Source organism: Lepisma saccharinum, chromosome 12 (genome assembly GCF_977018435.1).
Source record: "Lepisma saccharinum chromosome 12, izLepSacc3.1, whole genome shotgun sequence".
Lineage (NCBI taxonomy): Eukaryota > Metazoa > Arthropoda > Insecta > Zygentoma > Lepismatidae > Lepisma > Lepisma saccharinum.
The window spans coordinates 31583503-31597679 of NC_139240.1; positions in this window are offsets into that span (position 1 = coordinate 31583503).

Genomic DNA, 14177 nt, shown 5'->3' on the forward strand with positions numbered 1-14177 from the left:
TGGCAGTGCGATCGACACAGCGGCTAATTTTGTTATGAAAGTAATGCGGCTTAGGGCCGTTTTTTCAATGTTCAGTTAAGGTTCATGTTAGCACGTAACTGGAAGTTAGTGAAAATTTATGTTTTTCAATGTACAGTTAGCTCGTAACTGGAACTCTGGTGGCGATTATCTTTACTGGTGCTTCTTCTTGCAGTTACCAGCCTAACTGGAAGTTACGAAGCAACATGGATGCCTCGTGCAGCTATCGAAGTTCCACACTCGCAACTTCACTGTCAGATTAAACAAGATATGATTCATAAAACTTTTAAATTGATACAGAAAAAGACTTGTTTTGTTTGGCAGAGCTTACCAACGTCCATGCAAATACGGAAATAGCAGCGTAGTTACTAGAATTCGCTTGGTAAGGTTGTGTTAGACCGGATATCCTGGCCACAAATTCTCTAATAGGCGGGACACTCTCCCATCGGTAATTTGGTGTAGTGGTTAGCGGCAACACCTTTCGGAGCGTGTTGCGTTTTGTAATACGAGTTCGAGTCCTGGTCAAGGGTATTTTTTTTCTTGCCAATTATTTATTACGTGTGTTGCATTTAATTCACGCTTTATTGTTGAATGATTTTCTCGGATAAATATTAGAGTAAAGTTTAATAATAATAATAATAATCCGTCGCGCAACAGCCCATGAAGGGCCTAGGCGTACCTACCGACTGCCGGTCTCCCTCCCACGCTTTCATTCGTCACCTCTAAGCGTGGAGATCTTCAACCGGTATTGGAATAGTCGGGGGGTCGGCCCGACGTATCCCCAGCCGTTGTAGTAGGTCTCCGTGACCGGATTACGCTCACTCACTCGGAGCTCCCCAATTTCCTCACGATGGTGGGTTGCCACCGGCCCTATACGTAGGCCGAATAAATTCCGACCAGAGCCGGATTCGAACCTACGCCGTCCCGCAGCGAACGGTCTCAAGACGAGTGAACGCCTTAACCCGCTCGGCTACGGAGGAGGACAGAGTAAAGTTTAAAATTATTTTTACTCGTACCTTCATATTTTTAGAAGTTTAGAAAGCATGCTTACTATTAACATCATGTTTTTTCGCTCAACAACATGCATAGAGAGGTACAAAGCATGCAGTCAAATGTACAATATTTACATATTAATAATAATAATAATAATAGCGTTTATATCAACAAACCGTTATTATTAATGTCTCGACTTTCGAGTTCTTCACTCTTCTTCTACAAGAAAGTATCTGCGCTTGCTCCTCATAACATCATTTCCCCCATGTGGAATTGGCCTTTATTAGAAGAAAACCAAATTTGTAGTGCTGTTTCGTTAGTATATTTCGTAAGCATACAAAATGAATGCGCAGCCATTGTTCCTATCGTTTCACAATGCAATAACGTGCTTTCGAGCGCAGCGTGCTTGTAGTTCTATATTTAAACGCCAGGCTGTGTGCCAGTTGACGCGGTTTGAAACTATACTAACAGATGGCGTGCAGATCGATTTCCTGTAATTTCCGTGCTTCAGAATTGCCAACACACTGTTTCGGAGAACGAACCATGGTTTAGTTAACTGGCAGTTACTTTCACATTGAAAAACCCGGTGCTGGTTAAGACTGGCTGTTATCTCCAACTGGCAGTTAGTTAACAGAAAGATTAACAGGACATTGAAAAACTGGCCCTTAGGGCCGGTTTTTCAATGTCCAGTTAAGGTTCATGTTAGCACGTAACTGGAAGTTAGTGAAAATTTCGGTTTTTCAATGTACAGTTAGCTCGTGACTGGAACTCTGGTGGCGATTATCTTTACTGGTACTTCTTCTTGCAGTTACCAGCCTAACTGGAAGTTGCGAAGCAACATGGATGCCTCGTGCAGCTATCGAAGTTCCACACTCGCAACTTCAATGTCAGATTAAACAAGATATGATTCATAAAACTTTCAAATTGGTACAGAAAAAGACTTGTTTTGTTTGGCAGAGCTTACCAACGTCCATGCAAATATGGAAATTAAGCAGCGTAGTTGCTAGAATTCGCGGGCAAGGTTGTGTTAGAGAATTTGTGGCCAGGATATCCGGTCTACTAGGCGTGATAATCTCCAATTGGTAATTTGGTGTAGTTGTTAGCGGCACCAGATTTCGGAGCGTGTTGTGTTTTGTAATACGAGTTCGAGTCCTGGTCACGGGAATTTTTTTCTTGTCAATTATTTATTACGTGTGTTGCATTCAATTCATGCTTTATTGTTGAATGATCTTCTCGGATAAATATTTCAGTAAATTTTAAAATTATTTTTGCTCGTACCTTCATATTTTTAGAAGTTTAGAAAGTATGCTTACTATTAACATGTTGTTTTTTCGCTCAACAACATGCATAGAGAGGTACAAAATATGCAGTCAAATGTACAATATTTACATATTAATAATAATAATAGTGTTTATCTTAACAAACAGTTATTATTAATGTCTCGACTTTCGAGTTCTTCACGTTTCTTCTACAAGAAAGTATCTGCGCTTGGGCCTCATAACATCATTTCCCCCACATGGAATTGGCCTTTATTAGAAGAAAACCAAATTTGTAGTGCTGTCTTTCGTTAATTTATTTCGTAAGCATACAAAATGGATGCGCTGCCATTGTTCATATCGTTTCACAATGCAATATCGTGGTTTCGAGCGCGCCGTGATTGTAGTTCTACATTTAAACGCCAGGCTGTGTGTCAGTCGACGCGGTTTGAAACTATACTAACAGATGGCGCGCAGGTCGATTTCCTTCAATATCCGTGCTTCAGAATTGCCAACACACTGTTTCGGAGAACGAACCATGGTTTAGTTAACTGGTAGTTACTTTCACATTGAAAAACCCGGTGCTGGTTAAGACTGGCTGTTATCTCCAACTGGCAGTTAGTCAACAGAAAGATTAACAGGACATTGAAAAACTGGCCCTTAGTGGTGAAGTTGTGAACCAACTAATTAATGCGTTCGGGGTAACGAGATGAGGCGGCTTTTTTCGCAGAACAAAATTCAAAATATATTGTACCATTTCAGTATGGGATATTGTTATACACATGGGCCTATATATAGTTCACGGGTGGGGGGGGGGGGGATGGATCAACTTTTGGTATGATTAGGGTTGCTTTATTTCGTAAGTAAAAATCCAGGACACTGCTGGCTGGAAGCTTGTTGGGGAGCAGGGGGTGCTGGACCCTACAAAGTTGTGTGTATGTAGTCTCGAAGTGACGCTAGTATTGATACTTTTCTGTTCATCTTGTGTCACTGCGTTTTTAAAAACCAAATATCTTTAAGATGACTCGAGGGGGGGAAAATTACTGATTTGACAGTCTCAATGCAGTTTCTTATCGCAGAAATTACGAAACGTTCAGGAAATTGCAGACATTGGTTTGCAGTCCCATCTGGTGTGTGGAATTACGAAATTTCCTTCCCATCCGTATCCCGTCCTATTCGTCTCTAATTTAAGAGAATGAAATAAGTACGAAGAAATTTTTATGAACAAGCGGATAGAACAGGTAAATCTGGTAATTTTATTGAACAAAAATAAAGAGGGGGGTTGGACCCGTTGAATCCCCCTTAAATACGCCCATGGTTATACATATTATTTCCTTGTAATAATTATACATAAACTAAGTATAGATATGTACTGTGCAACTAATGTAATCTTCTCAGTGTATTTTCTCTTATCTGCACAAAAATATTTGATCATAATTTGCGCAACAGAAATGGAACACAAACTGAAATTGCTTTATGGAAAAGAAAGTTAAATAGGCTTTATAAATAAAGTGAAGAATGTGAAAATTCTTATTTTGCACTACATAGGTTACGGTAAATTTCGATAAATATAAGTTTAAAAAATATTTTTGAGTGTCTGATCAGCAACCGATTTTATAAGCAATATTTTTCGCATGGCCTGAGAATACACACGCAGCTGAACCCTTTCATTTATCTTGCACGTGAGCAGCACTGATATTTCATAGAAGAATGATCATTACAAAGCATAGCTTTCCTTTCTCATATCGCTCCTTCTTCCATTATTTAAATCGGTACAGATTTGTAAAACTGCTGCACGTGTTCGCTCACCGTGGGCTACCCACCCGGAACTGGACGCTCGAAGCAGACGACAAACGAGCCCTCTCTATAAAAAAAAAAAATAAGGCGTGACGTATTAACATGGCGGCGGCGTGTTTTCAGCGCAACGCTAGCCTCGCAACTTTGGAAGTCTCGTTTCTGCCTAAAACTGGACGCAGAGAAACGCGAGAACTTGCAGGGGTAGTTTTTCCAGGATGTAGTTTTTACAATTGTTGTAAAAAAAATTGAGTGGAAATGTCCATTGTGAGAGCGACAGAACTCAATAAAGCACTTATTGATTGATTGATTTAATTTATATTACTTCGCTTGTCTGCCACTTTTAACTAATCGCGAAGATGAGGATGACTTATAATATGATGAAATTGATGAAGGGGCATTTACAAACAGCCATTCCCGGGCCGGGATTCGAACCTGGAGCCTCTGGCGTCGTAGCGCGCTGTGCAATATAAACCTTATGTTCGATAGTTGTGCAATAGTATGTATTCCGTGAGTGTTACTTAATAATGTCGCTCTGGAAACTAAGCACCAGTAGGCTATTACAGGCACCAAGGGTAAAAATAATACGTTCACAAGAGATAAATCTTATTTTAAAAGTGTATTGTTACTTCAAGGAATTACCGGACCTTGTGGCTGAGTGGTTAGCACATCGCGCTGCGACGCCAAGGGTCCCGGGTTCGAATCCCGCTCGGGCTTGATTGTTTGCGAATGTCTATTCATCAATTTCATCATTTCATCACTCATCCCCATCTTCGGAAATTAGCCAAGAGACACAAAACGCGAAGTAAAATAAATTAAATCAATCAATCAATCAATTACTTCAAGGAATTGGCGTCGGAAGAAGTGCGTGCTGAAACAGTGTTTTCTCAGAGTCGAGAAAGCGTGTGGTGTAGGTCTGCATGCTGTGTCGCGTATTATAAAGCAGGGTAAAATATCTACCACAGAAATCGGTGCATCCCTATTCAAATATTCTGGGAAACATGCTAGAAAACAGAAACGAGAGAGATGAAAATGATAACCTTGCAGTTCCTCTACAATAAGTACCTTCAATCTTCTTTTAAGTACGAGTTTCTCTTATATGCTGCAGTGATATGATATTATAATCCTGTGTAGAAATAGTCAATATTTTATTTTACTGTACTCAAATATAATGTGAATGCATTACATATAAAAAAGCTGAATATTGGACACAGCGAATTCTCTGTGTTCCCCTTCCGCTAGCAGTTAGTTTGGCAACAGCGCAAGAGCACTGGCTGCGTATTGGCTGAACTCATGTTCCTTCTAAAAGCGTACGCCGTATAGTTTTTGGAATATATTGTGTAGATTTGTTTCTCTAGAAAGGCGGTAAGTGAATTGATGGAAACAGTTATATTTGTGGAGTGATTTGCAGTCACGAAATGGTATTAATTTACACAGAAAAGTAACATAAATACGTTTTATGTGCAACGCAACACGAGCATCAACATATCGCATGTGAGGCTGGACTTCAAACGTTGGATTGTGTGCACAAGTTTATTTTTGTATACTAATAAAATTGAAATAGTGTCATGAAGGGGAAAAAATGTTTCGTGGCGTACATATTATGAAGTCATTTTCCCGAAATGCAGATATTCGAAAGAATTTAATTTCATATTCCATGGAGTTGAAATAGGCGATTACGATGTACCTTGTCATCTCTATCAACAAATTGCTTTACATTCGTGTCGATTGGTAAGTAGAACTTTGGTGTTAAGGACTGTGCATTTTTACTCGTGACTTGGCTGTAAAATGTCTACCTTGTACTTGATGAAAATAAACCGCAAATTAATTAAATTAATTAATAATAAAATAAATTAATTAATTAATTAAAATAAACGAGTATTGTCTGTGTGAATTTCCATAAAAATAATATTTGTGACAATGACAATATTAATGAACCTTTCAGGATAATGCATACACAATACTAATTCTCGCAGCAATTGTCATGTTACGTGTTACAATCCATACCTATGTTTTCCTCCGTATTGCAGTGGCGTGGCGTGGATTTTTAAAAGTGTTACCGGTTATTAGTAGGACATTTAAGGGAGACTTGGGCGCCTCCCCACCTTTCCCCCCCAATGTCTTCCAAGTAGTTCATATAATATTAATCTGGTACGTATGCTATTCAATACTAGATTTTGGTAAAGTTATTAATCAGGGAAAAAAATGTTGACATAAGGACTGAAGTGAAATCGCAAACATTGGTTGTTGACACAATAATACGTAATTTGATACTTACAGAAACATCGAAGGCTACTTATAGAGCAGATAAATCCGACTTTGAAAATAGTTATATGATGCTGGGATCCCGGGTTCGAAACCTAGCTTGGGCATGGGCGTTTGTGATGTCTATTCATCAATTTAATCATATCATCACTCATCCCCATCTTCGCAAATTAGCCAAAAGTGCCACAAGCGAAGCAAAATCAATCAAGTCAAATCAAAAAACTTCTATGATGCTGTCATAAAGAGAAGTTTTTCATTTGAATTTGAATTTTTGGGTGCTTCATGGTCATGGTCCATGTTGTCCACATCTGAATTCGACACGTTTTTTTTTTCCACCCGAAAATAGAGTACATGGCCAACAAAAGAGTTTAGACAACTGCACACATCCACATAACCATTGATAGTCGTTATACCACGAAACATTGAAATGTGGGTCATATCCAGCAGACGACTTGGTTTTAAATCGTTCAAAATAGGCTTTGGCCTCCCTTTCGCCACAATTTCGATTTTTTCTGCAAAATAACGAACCGAAAGATTGCTTCAAAATATCTTCTATCGCACGATTACACACACTGTCCAGATAGGATGAACCCGCCACCTCGGAACTCGGAGCAAGCTTCATAAATTAATTGACAATGCCCGAAAACAACATAAAGACGAAATACACCAGTCACAAAACTCCCACTGCACAGTCCCTCCCACAAACCGTTGTCTACTTTTGTAACACGTGAAGCACCGTCCTTGCCCCCTCCCCTCTCAGCATCGGCCCTTCCCCAATATTTCCTTCGGAACCTGCAAGAAGTCCAGTTCTACTAATGTTGCCATCTTAGATCTTTTGAAACCAGATTTGCCCAAATCGCGAAACTTTTCGTTTCAAATAAGACGTATGTAACAGTTGGGCTGAAAAGTTCGTAGGCTAACATAGTAAAAAATATTTTTTTGACAAAATTCGATTTTATTATTCAATATAGTTGCCTTCGAGGGCGATACAACGATTATAGCGGTCATACAATTTTTCGATGCCATTTTTATAGTACGATTTCTCTTTAGCCTCAAAATAGGCCTCAGTTTCGGCGATTACCTCTTCATCAGTGCTAAATTTGTTTCCAGCGAGCATTCTTTTAAGGTCTGCAAACAGGAAAAAGTCACTGGGGGCCAGATCTGGAGAATATGGTGGATGGGGAAGCAATTCGTAGTCTAATTCATATAATTTTGCCATAGTTTTCATTGTTGCTTTTGATCGATTGTGAGCACGTGCGGCACCCATTTTGCACACAGCTTTCGCATGTTCAAATATTCATGCACAATATGTCCAACACGTTCCTTTGATATTTTTAAAGTCTCAGCTATCTCGATCAACTTCACGTTACGATCATTTAAAATTATTTTGTGGATTTTTTGATGTTTTCGTCGGTAACAGCCTCTTTGGGGCGTCCACTGCGTGCATCGTCTTCGATGCTCATTTAGCCTCGTTTAAATTTAGCAAACCACTTCTCAACGGTTGATTTTCCTGGTGCAGAGTCCGAATAATGTTTATCAAGCCAAGCCTTGGCTTCAACAGTATTTTTTTTTGCCAAAAAGCAATCCTTTATTAACACATGAAATTCTTTTTTATCCATTTTTTCACAATAACAAAAGCTGCTTCACTCACAATGCTATATTTCACGAACTAATTATCCGGCAGCTATGAAATTTATACACGTATCTTTTGAAGGTTAGTACTAAGTAAAAATCACATGGACTTAATTCTAGTAACGCCATCTATGAGTCAGCCTACGAACTTTTCAGCCCAACTGTTAGAGTACATGTAGTATTCATCTGTTTCCTAACTACTCCCACTCCCACGTTTCGCTAAATCCACTGAAATCTCAATTCTGACACCACTACTATTTCGTATATTTTACATCCTTTGCTACCTTTAAGGCTTTCGCTTTATAGGATAATCGTGAGGATGACGATGCATGGTGAATTATTGAAATAAAATTATTATTTCTTTGTGTATGTAATTATTATTTTTTATAATTATGTAAGTAAAATAATAACAACGAACATTGAAATAACCATTTCTTGCTGAGGATTCGAACCTGCGACACCTGACACTTCAGAGCGTGCTAAGATAACAATCGGGAAATTATGCTTGTAAGTATTGTTTTCACCCAAAAACAGATCTACCACCTCAAAAACATTGCTTCAATCCGAAATTATTGCATTCCTGCGACAACGTATGTCAATCTCAATCAGTATTATCAATAGTGTTGCCCACGAGACGAGACTTTGGCCTGTCTCGTCTCGTGGAAAGGCTGTGAAATACTGTCTCGTCTCGAAAATATTCGTTTGTCAAAGGGACGCATGATCAATCTCGTCACGTCTCGAATTTTTAAAAGCCTGTCCCGTCTCGTCCCGTGGGCAACACTAATTATCAATAATTATCACAAATTCCTGTAACCGAAATAATATTATATGTGTGAAATATAGAATTTTAGGTTGACATTTTTAGAAGGACAGCGGACCCCTTGACCATACCCATCCCTCTCCTCTCCTTCTCGCCCATGATGTCGAAGAAGGACAAAGAGGACTTTCAAAATCGCTGATATTTAGTGTAAATACAAAATATCACTTGGTAGTTTGCTTTTGCCCCACTGTGATTTGATTTTTTTAAATTTTGATTTGGCGATTAAGTCCACTTCATGAACAGTAATGCTAATCGGGACAGTTTAAAGTTGGATCCGTACCACTTGTGCCTCCACCGGGTATCGAACCCGGAATCCCTTGATTATAAGGCGGCGACGCTACCACTGCGCCATCGTTCCCCAGTGTGACTGGACACCTTCAGAGTAAGATAGACCCGATTAGGCGACTTAGCTCTTTTCTGTCAATTGAATATGGCAACACTGGTATGTTTCCGGTAACGATCACCGGCAACTGCGGCGGCTAAACAGTCATGCCATTAACCCGCCTCCTCCTCCCGCCGAAACTGTCTTTGCTGGGACGGAAAGTCTTCCTTGGGTGGGCTCATTGCCCTTTCCTCATGTTGCCTGTAGAGGATACCGGATCAGTCCTCCTCTTCGCTTTTGCCGGTGTCAGAAAAAATATCAGTCTGCAATGTTTACTTTACGACAATATTACCAGTTTATGTACGTAATAATATTTTAAGACGGGTTCTTCAATTCTTTATATTTTGGCGTTACCTGCGGTAACAGCGGCTACATGCACGCCACGCCTCTGCCGTATTGTTAATAAAAAACTCAAGGACAGGTCATGATAGACGGTTCATAATATTCTTTAATATTTTCGCGACTACTGTACCAAATATCATAACAATTTTCTGATGCAAAGAAATGTTACAAAGAAAAGAATCAGACGTTGCAGCAAAAACCCCATTTACTTCCATTATAAGCAGTCGAGCGCTGTACCCCGGTGTCAACACCAGCGTCTCTAGCGGATTTCATTTTCGAGTGGAACCAGCGAGAGAGAGCAAAACCATGCCGTTTTCCACACTACGTTATTCTAGGCGCTGTACTACGAGGCTGTTCAATGCCAAACTTTTCCGCTAGAGGCGCCACCCCCCTTGTGTACCTACAGAATTTCGTTCGTCATCTGCGGCGCGATTCACGAACTGTTAGTAGTCCGATATGTAGTCTAATATGTAGCCGCGTCAGCGGCGCGATTCACGAACTGTTAGTAGTCCGATATGTAGTCTAATATGTAGCCACGTCAGGCTTGTGGTCAAATTTGTAGTCATTTCCTGAATTTGCGATTCTTGAAACTGTCTACAGCGGTCTACAGGCTACAGTCGACTACATATCGGGCTACAGTTGTAGACAGTTCTTGTAGGACCCTTTTTAACCCTCCTAGAGCGGGCTACAGCGAACTACATTCGTCATATTCTGTGTTTGTGTATGACATCCAACTTCAAAGAAGAAAATAGAGCTACCAAAATGGCCCATAATCTGTGTTTTCACGTTTTCGAAAAGCAGAAGGAAATGACAGTGGGCATTTGCGTGTACTTAAAACACATCTTAGAGATATCGGAAATCCTTTTTCTGTTTCGAAAATATCTTCATAGTAATTTGTCACTGAACAGGAGGTGCCGGATTGATCAAAATTGTGGAACCTCATTTTCCCAACAAAAGGATTGTTTCTCTCAACCTCTTGTAATCCAAGTTAGTAATAATAATTATTATCCATATCTTGCACTAATTTATATGAAAATACACTTCCACGAGCATATTAAGTTTGGTAGGCATAATTTGTTAGCACCTCTTTGCAGGCATTCCTGCTCGTGCACAATACATTTCAAAACACAATTTATCTTGTAATTAATACTTTGTGCAACTTTTAACTGTGCTAATTAGTTTCTCCAAGTTTCTAACTTAGTCCCACAATCATTTCCAGTTTTGTAAACACTTCCTAATACTTCTATAAAATTTGTGAAAATTCATGAAACATTCGGAACTGTTACCTAGGATTTCATGCGATTTAAAAACAGCAATTTCATCTTCTACAGACCATAAATAATAACCACTCATTTTGAATGTTATGCATCCCATAAGCCATGCCAAAATCGTAATTATACGGAAGTCAAGCCCCAACAGTATGCAGTTTGGTTTTGTACGAACGTGCTTGCAGGCAGACGGATGAGAAGCAGCAGCACAAACTTTAAGTGAAAAAAAAATGTGCATAGGTTATCGATGGCTGTAATAGGACAAAAGTAAATAGTGAAAACATTTCTGAAAAGAAATGAAAACTCTTGATAGGCTACTTAAGGTTGCTAAATCATACAAACGCATGCATCGAAAATGTTCACAGTACACACACCACTTATCATAGCAGCCTATATTTTTGCCAGTTGTGTACAATCGTTGTGATGGATGTTTTTATTATTGTTATTTATCCATGCCATTCCATTCGCCTTCTCAATTGCCAGCGATGTGGTTAGCACATCGTGCTATGATGCTAGGGATCCCGGGTTCGAATCCTGACCTGGGCATGGCTGTTTCTGAGTGTCCATCCATCAATTTCATCATATCATCCCTCATTCCCATCTTCGCAAATTAGCGAAAAGTGAAGCAAAATAAAGCAAATCAAATCAAATCAACCTAACCGTCTCAATTGTTAAAATGGGCTTCAATGAAGTCCCATGAGAGCTATTTTTCTTCTTTGTGCAGTGCTCAAGATTTGTGTGAAATATAGTTTTACATAAATTTATTAAGCATTTACTTAATTTATAAATAAAATTCACAGCACAATAATTATGCATTTATTATGAAATAATTTTTATAATGATCATGCATTAGTACAAATTGTTGAAACATATGTCATTTAAAAATTAGATGTGGATAAAAATTGTACTTTACAGCAGGTTTTATTTACACATTGTATACTTAGGACATAGTGTAGATAGAGCACGTTGTATACTTAGGGCATAGTGTAGATAGAGCACATATTATCTGCTAGAACAAAACAGTACACTGTACTGACACAAACACATGTAAACATTTAGAGTTTGTTGTGACGATTATGTGTTCATTACCATGTGCAAACTATATATATATTTTTTTATTTTTCTCAGGTTCCAAGTTCATTCTGGCTTCCCTGGGATCCAGACTCAGGAGCATTAATGCAAGGCACGGTATGGGATTTGTGCTTGGGAAGTGTATTGTACATAAACTTCTCAGTTCAAATCCTGTATTAGCCAGCATAAAACATCTTTCGATGCATATAAAATATTAGGGATATCACTATTATAAACAAGAAGCACTATATTTCCTCTATTGGCAACCCCTCAGCACATTCATGTTTAATTATGTAACACTACTTATCTTTTAACGGTTAAAAAATTGTGGTAGCAATTATTGTAAAACAACATAACTAACTAACTCTCTAGCCTTCTTAAACCCGAAGGTTCATGGCTGCAGCAACACAGGCCTTCCATGTTTCCCTATTTTGAGCAAGTTCTATATACTCTTTTCCATATTGTAAAACAACATAACTTTCAAAATATTTAATAAATGAGAGGAAATATTTTCCTGTAGTTTACGGTTATTTCAAGCATAAGAAAACAGTTTTTCTTTGTGACGTTTCAGGAGAACACACGCTCCTTTCATCAGACATTTATTTTCGTTTTGACTAAAGATACAGTTATAACAATTGTTAGTAATTTTTTAAACGATGAGAGGAAATTGCATTAGAACATGATTTTTTTAAAATTAATTTGGTGCACCAAAGCATTCTAGTGTAAATAGGTAAAGAGGTTAGTGTAACAGTTCGTTATATCGGAGACACATTAAAATTGGATATTTCGTGTTTCGCATGGTTCGTACTTACCAATTGTGTATTGTGAAACATAGTTCAAGGTGCCATTATGCTTTTTACACAAAAACAAACACAATTTTTCATATAGAGAGTAGTTTTTATTATTCCTTTTTTCGCTTCCGTAACACACAATATGGTGGGCAGAGGTTGACTACTGTTGTAGGTATGCAGTGTTTCCAACCTTCTTTACCAAAAAATACCTACTATCGTGTTCGTCACGTGTGCAAATTGTACATTATGCATGGGTAGCTGACGGATAGCCCCACAAACCATTTCTGATAAGGTTAGGTTAGGCAAGCATAGTTAAAAAAAGGGGGTTGGAAACTGACAGGGGGTTATATCATCAAACGTATGTAGCATCCAGTTCACGTAGCGAAAGCAATGGCACTTGTGCGTCGCTGAGATGTTTCTCTTGAAAAATACATGATTTCCCGATCAAATAGATTCCAGGATGAAAGAAAATACCTCGATGAACGTTGTAAGTAGTTTCTTCTGTAAAAATGAAGAAATGTGTCTCCGATATAACGAACTGTTATCGAGGTTAGCAAGGTTTGCTATGATGCCAGGAGTTAAGGGTTCAAATCCTTCCCAGGACATGGATGTTATTGTGAGTGTCCTTTCGTCAATTTAAACATGTCATTCCTCATCCCCATCTTCATGATTAGCCAAAAGTAGCAGAAGATCAATGCAATAAATAAATCAATAAATAGGTTAAAAAAATATGTGAACAGAGCATTTTTATTTGAAATCTATAATCCCATATGGTTGGTTCTTTCATTATTGTGTGATTTTAGGTATGACTTGAGATGACCGGACCCCTCTCCGATTTTCTTCATATTTGACATACTCACTAATTGAGGCCTCCTAAACACGAATCTGAAGTTAAAATTTGTCGGTCACGTCTAGAAATTGCGAACCATTGGCACGTGATTAGGTTAGTTTCGGTTAGGTTAGGCAAACATAGTTAAAATTTGGTGTCGTGGTAGTATCAGGATCTAGAAATTGGAAATAATTGCGAACCATTGGCGCATAGTTAGGTTAGGCAAACATAGTTAAAATTTGGTGTCGTGGTAGTATCAGGAATATACATATTTGTTTGTGAAACAAAAAAAATTCTCGAAAATCGACAGTTTCCATTCCGAAAACTAACGCTTTATTTTCGCTTATTTTGCAATTTCTAGACGTTTCCGACAAATTTTAACTTCGGATTCGTGATTAGGAGGCCTCAATTAGTGAGTATGCCAAATGTGAAGAAAATCGGAGAGGGGTCCGGTCATCTCAAGTCGTTCTGTGATTTCTAATCCAAATTGTTACAAATGTCAACATTTCTTTTTTGTTATCAACAGGAATGCAAGGTATATTCTGGAGTGTATCAAATTGTGATGTGTGTAACTTTTAAGAATTTCTTGACATTCTCATTGAATGAAATTTCTGTAAATTTGAGGTGTAAGAAAATATGATGTGAGGGGTTGTCTTATACATAGATATTACATGAGCAGCTAACAGCAGCTTGGTGTTACATGCTAAAAACACCAA